Genomic DNA, 7,174 nt, shown 5'->3' on the forward strand with positions numbered 1-7,174 from the left:
GATGATGTTTTGAAATCCTTGCCCATGTTTCCTCCATAAAGTGCAGAGATGGATGGTCAAGGTCATAACCAAATGGGGTAAGAAATTTGAAGCCACAAAAACTGATAACAAGTTAGAAGCTAACAATCAATTGGGTAGTATCTGGTACATATCATACTTATTTCTATTGCATTTTGCTCCCCTTCCACATAAAAATCTTGTCTGACAATTTTGCATCAATGTCATTTAGCATGATATAAGACACAAATCATTGGGACCATTGCATTTCACCAATAATTCCAAATTCAATAGAACACACATTTAAATTAATGAATAGCACGTTTTGTAGCAGATAAGCAACTTATTATACTGCCACCAATTTTTGTGATCAAACTTTGTCACACCAATCTAGCCCAAAAGTACCCCAAAGGTACACCAATAATGCACCTAAGTGATACCCTATGTGTGACTTTAACTTTGAATTTATCATCTCCCTCAAGTAAACCATTTGGAGGAATCTAGCTAAATTGTTATCTACCACAGATAAATCTCAGAAATGTCACTCAAATACCAATAAACCTAATGAGTCTAACCAGACTGCAAACCCATGTGATAAGTGACTGTACTTTTGCATAGGCTCATTTCCCAGTTTGCAGCTTACCCTATAAAACTGTGAAGGTCATATTTCACAAAGTGCCGTTTTACTTTATGTAACAAATAGAACATTCAACATAGCATATTTTGTTGAGGAATATTCAACACTGTTCTTCAAAAACTAAAAAGGAAGAAAAATATTTTGTTGGCAAGTGCTTTTCCAATCTAAGTTTGCTTGTTTGTTGTTGTTTTGTGATGAGGAGGGGTCAGTCAGTAAAGTAAAGATCAATTCAACTTTTTTTCCCTTAATATCAATGGAAAATGGAAAATATCCTTGACAATTAAATTTGACAAACCACAAATCACACCATTTGAGTCCAATAAAATGTTTAAACAATATATCTTAAAACTAAGAATGTAGACAAACAATCACTGAAAAGGTTCTCATTTCACTACATCAGACCCTACCTGTTCATTACGAAAGGACTGCAATATCGCATCTATATCCACTTTCTTCCTTTCTGCCGTATCCAATTTGATGCTTGATACGGTTGCCCGTCTCTCAAGCTTCCTGGGTTTTTTCGGAGTTTGATTGAGACTATACGCCGCTTTGAATCTTTCTGGATTAGAATCAGGTTCATGAAATAATTTGCTACCTTCTGTTTCAGAAAGACTTGCTCTTCGTCGATGGGTAGAGGGCGCTGTATCATTATTACGATTAGGTGGTGGTGGCATTGGTGTTGCCTGATGCGGGTCACTAGTTTGGAAAAGTGACAATTTGAATGGCATACTGATGCTTAGTAAAGAGCTTATAGGTCCTGGAATACTGAAAGTGCTGTCACCAAATTCAAATGTTGGAGGAGACTCTGAAGACACATTAGTTGGCTGTTGGGTGGACCCACTTTGCTGATTAATAGATGTCACAGGTTTGGAAGCTGACTGTGATTGGATTGTAGCTTTGGTAGGTACAGATTCTGTCTTTGAAACTGGTGTAACATGAGGAGTAGCACTTGCTGGTTTTTGGTTGGCCATGTTACCTGTTTGATTCTGTTTGGGATCAGTGGCAAGTTGCTGACTATAAACCAACTGCTTTCCAGTGATATCTTTAGAAGCATTCAGTGGATTTGACCGAGAATTATCCACATTTGATACTGCATTAAACTCATCAAATAGAGATGATGAATTCCTTGTAGACTGACCACCAGTATTTCTTTCAATCTGCGCACTATTTCGATGATCACTATTCTTTTGAATCCCAAGTGATGACTGCAAGCTGCTTCTACCATCCTTATTGTGTTGTAATCCAACTGAATGTTGAAAACTGCTTCTTCGCTCATTTTGTTGTTGCACTCCATATTGCTGATGGGCTTGCGAATCCATTTGTGACTTTGTTTCTAACTGAAACTGGACACTTTTCTGCACTTGGCCATCTCGCTGTTGACTTTGTGTTCGACTGGTAGTTTGTTGTATGGTTCCATTCAACAATGGGTGTGGACGAGGCACTTGCTGATCAGAAATTGACAAAGAGTGTGTTTGACAATGAGATCCAACTTGCATATTTGCTTTCCCCTTTACAACATGTGTATCATTACTTCCATTTGTCAGTGACTCTTCAAGTTTAGGTTTCTGAGCAAAAACTAAATTATGTTGCTTGCTTATTTTCACTTCATTTCCATTGCCCAATGGATGCTGTTGAGAGCTCTGACTTTGCTTCACTGTCTGTGACTCTGCAGCTTTAGGTTTCTGAGCAAAAACTAAATTATGTTGCTTGCTTATTTTCACTTCATTTCCATTGCCCAATGGGTTCTGTTGAGAGCTCTGACTTTGCTTCACTGTCTGTGACTCTGCAGCTTTAGGTTTCTGAGCAAAAACTAAATTATGTTGCTTGCTAATCTTCATCTGACTCCCGTTATCTAATGATTGATTCCTTGTCATACCAGGCATAGGCACTGCTCCAGCGTGATGACCGTATGAATTCTTCTGAGAATGTGATCCCACTTGTACATCTGCTTTTACACCATTCTGCTCTCCATTCACTGATTTTAATATACCATGTTGTTGTTTACCAACATCACCTTGAGACACACTGGCACTAGATTTAGTACTACCAAATACTAGATTATGTTGCCGACTTATTTGAGGCTTACTTGACACTATTGGTTTCTCATGCTGTACATCACTATTTGGTATTGTACCATTCACTAATGGATGCTGTTTAGTGCTCTCCTTTGGAGGCTCATTTTTCTGATGTAATCCAGGCAAAGGTATAGCACCCACAAGCTGTTTTAGAGGGCTCTTTTGAGGAGCAGATCCATTCTGTATATTGATATTTCCTTGTGATCCACCCTGTGTGCTACTTATATGACGGGAAAGCTGACCTCTTTGAGGCTGTCCCTGTTTATGCAAGGCATCATGGTGCACTTGAACAATGTCTGACCCTTTTTGTTGAGAGTTAAGTGACCCCACATGTTGATTGTTTGTCATATCAGTCACCTTTGACCTTTCACCGACCGTGTTACTCTGCTGCTGCAACGTATCATCCTGTTTTGATGTGGGGCGCACATTACAACGTTCAAACTTAAATTGGTTGCTTGAACCAAACATGTCACCATTTGAAACCACTTTCTGTGCTTCACTTGACTTTTTATCTTCACCATGAATTGTGCCATTCTTTGCAAACGACTTACTGCTATCACTAGACAAAGTCTTTTGCTCAATCAATGGATGTGGTCTTCCAGGTGGCGCTGTATTTTGCGTCATCTGTCGCGGCTGCGCATTATGATTAATCACAAGCTGTGGAAATGCTGCCTGTGGTGAAGTCTTCTTCCCCATCTGACCAAGTTTTCTTTGTGGACTTGTGTTTGGTGTACTTGCCTGCTGCCTAGGTGAAGATGTTGTGGTTTGCTGTTTCCTATCATTGTTGTTTGTGGATTCCTCAAAGAGAGTATTCCACAAAAACTGTGTCACACTGCCTACTGTGTCTGCCATGTTGATCCGCAAAATGAACACTGATAAACAAAAATACTTATAGAAGACTGTCTAATGAAGTATTCCAGTCATTTTAAAAAATGCGCTATCAAAACATCAGACGGAATTAAGTTGGTATTTAACGACAGACAATATCCAAGCATTACCATTGGCATCACCGAGTTCCAACATGTCGCCACATTATTATGTTTGTTTCAAATCGTTTTTCTAAACAACCCATCTCATGAAATATTAAGTTTTGTTGCGATGATGTTTTCCTTAGTAAATGGTCCTTCTCAAATTACACCCCAGCTCCTCATTTTCATTATGCACTTGATAGATTCAGCACATGGTTAAGTGATGAATAACACACCAGCATATATCATCAATCTTACGCTTGTGTTGACTGGCTTCATACTGTTCCACCCGTCCGTGTAATGGTCTTGTCCGTATTACAAAAGTGCAACATGTAGGATTTCTAATTACTATACATATATTTTCTCAAACAATCTTGATGATGAATGTAGATTTTTTTGTTTCCGGCACAATTTAATAAAACACAAGGTCATTAATTCCTTTCCGCACACCAATTTGCGCATTTGCATCTAATTTATATGATAATGGTAGTCCTCCGCAATTTTAATCAGCATGAAATTTCAACAAAAATCAAAACATCATCATTATCAACGTCATAAAAGTCACTCCGTTATTAGGTCATGACGTAACCAGCCCAGTGGGTCAGTAATTTGAAGATGACAATTAGCGATAGTTGGAAACAGTCCAAGAATATTGAATGAAGTTTTCAAACTCAAATCACATCAAATTTTCATGTTATTACACTCGATCCTTTCTATACCAAGCCATGCCACTTTGATGTCATCCAACTCAGGGACCATCCACAAGAAATTTGTAGAATTTATTTCGAATTGGCTCTCAGCTGATTATGCATCCTCACTTGCTGGTTGCTAAGCTATCCTTAAGTCTACTCTTCTCGTCCACAATGCAAACCAAAATGCCAAATTAAACTTGCCACAAATAAATCACACAAGTAATATCCTTTCTCTGGCAATGTCAATAGACACTGTCATTGAGCCACCAATAAACTAGATTCTACTCCGAATCCTTGTCTGTCACTTGTAGTTACTCTCCATGCTTCATCTTATACACACAGTTCACACCTAACTTGTAACTGTGTTGTCGATGTATCCAATCCAAACTTGTACAACAAATCAGATTCCTTTTCATTCCCAAAATTTCCTGGTAATTCCTGTATTTCCAGATTAATCAATATTCAGCCTCATTCCATTTAAGAAGATCACCAAATTTGCTAACGTGAGAATTTTGGTAAATTGATGTTGGACAACCAACCGGCAATTCAAATGTATTAACATCTACAGGTGGATGAGAACTAGCCTATGTACATATACAATTGCATCCCACAGATCTATTATGATTATCATAAGAATAAATGTTATTGATCATGATTCCAAAAGAGGGATCCTCCTTGTAAAAATCTATAATGATGCAAGCAAGTCACTGATGTTTTATTGGATGCATGGTCAAACAATAAAGAAATTCATTTATTTATTTATATAGATCAAACGGCTCACTGCAAATATGTCAACAATAATATGAAAGTTTGAAAATTATCAAATATTACCATTATAACTGAAAAAGTTTCCAGTAAACATGCTGACATACAACATACTTATCATATAGGTACAGGGTGAGTCAAAAAAGTGCAATAGAGCAAAGAATCAATATTTATGCAAGAACCAAGTCAAACTTTCCCATTATTGAAAATTTTTATAAATGGCACACTCAAATTTTCTGTGAAAATATGAAGTGAATCGCGACTACCGTTTAATTTTTATAAGTCCTTTTGCTGCGATACCCAATTTCATTATTTGTCCACGCGATACCATGTATTTTGAATGAGAGCACACAATGCACGGTAAAGGCATTAGCTCTGAAACTGACATCAACTTAAAAAAAGGTTGATTTTTGCGTTATTCTAATTTCTTTTTTCTGTTCAAACAAACTTTCTAACATTATTTTAAGTCCTTCATACCTCACTCGACTCCAACTCCAGTTTTTTAATCCAAATATGTCCAACTTACTGGATATTTTGTAATTCACTCCACTTCAATTTGCGCCCATTTTATTTTGACATTTGAAAAAACCCGCCTACAAATTTGTATGTTTTTGATTGAGAATATACATCTTTTAAGTAAAGGTAAAATGAAAATAACAACAAATAATGTTTCTTTTCCTTAAAAAAGACCAAGGGCAATAAAACTTTGGGTGCTATATTGAATTTCAATGCCAATGAGGTTAAGAAAATGGCAGTTGCTCCAAATCTACCTTACACAGAGTGCGCTGACATTCAAATTTTAGATGTCTCTTGGACCAACATTAAAATTGGGTATCGCTATAAAATGTGTCATAAAAACAAAACGGTAAATGCTAATTCCTTCATTTCTTCACACAAGGTTGCTGATGAATATATCATATATAAAATGTTTTCAAACCTAAAAGATTCAACTCGGTTCTTTAATAAAAACGGATTCTTTTCTCTATTGCACTTTTTTTGACTCACCCTGTATTACTGTTTCTTTCTTTCTTTCATCCATTTCATTTTTTCACTTCTTCTTTTTCATCTCTTTCTTACCTAACTCATGAATAACACACAAAAATAAAATGACAACAATAACTATCGATTCCCATGCCGGCACATTCCCTTGCTTTTTTTTCAAGTTGGGTTGTGTGCCGGTCAGGATTTGTGTTTATATGTTGTCTTGTTTAACTGTAACACTTTGGGTTGGTAAACTGTTCTTTCTTTCTTATCATGCAAAAACCAACAGTTGATGGCAACCAGAAGTTACTGAATATTTTGCAGGAGAAACTTAAATTTCCCTCTACCAGTGTTTCATACATAACCATCACTGAATCATAACTTTTCTTAGTTTTGCATTGTTTCAAAAAATTTAGCTTACTGCTATAGTTTTGAATGAGAACATCAGCACCTCTAAAATAAAATCCTGTGCTTAAATAAAGCTTGAACTTTCCTGTTAAGTATTAATGCAGCCAAATATTTCCCCAATGATGATAATGGTTGACACTGGTGCGGTATACCTTAACCTTCTACATCTCTTTGGATGGATTGGCTATTGATGGATCCTCAAACATTATTTGATTGATTCAGGAGGAGACTATTTAAGGTTTGTCATATGACAATGGGCAATGATTAATGTTACATGACATTGATCACCAAGCAATTGATTGTAGCACTTGGGTATTCAATGGGTGAAACCAACTGTTAACAGTTACATTCAATTTAACCCACTCTGTTATGGCAATGTGACATGCTGAATGATAGGTACTTGACTCTCCCTGATACTGTAAAAAATCTTTGGGTTAATTACCTTTTCAAGTACTTTATTATTATTTTAGTTTCTTTCCCTTTTTAGCTTTCACAGTTCACTTAAATCGTGAAAACTTTGATATAACTAGCTTGGAAGGCCATATGCACTAAGAAAAAAACTCCCACAAAAATTAAGATACAGTACAGTAAAAACAATTATCTTTTTTACTGCATCAAATTGTCATAAATAAAATAATTTTAATTTGTTAT

Source organism: Amphiura filiformis, chromosome 1 (genome assembly GCF_039555335.1).
Source record: "Amphiura filiformis chromosome 1, Afil_fr2py, whole genome shotgun sequence".
NCBI classification, from domain to species: Eukaryota; Metazoa; Echinodermata; class Ophiuroidea; order Amphilepidida; family Amphiuridae; genus Amphiura; species Amphiura filiformis.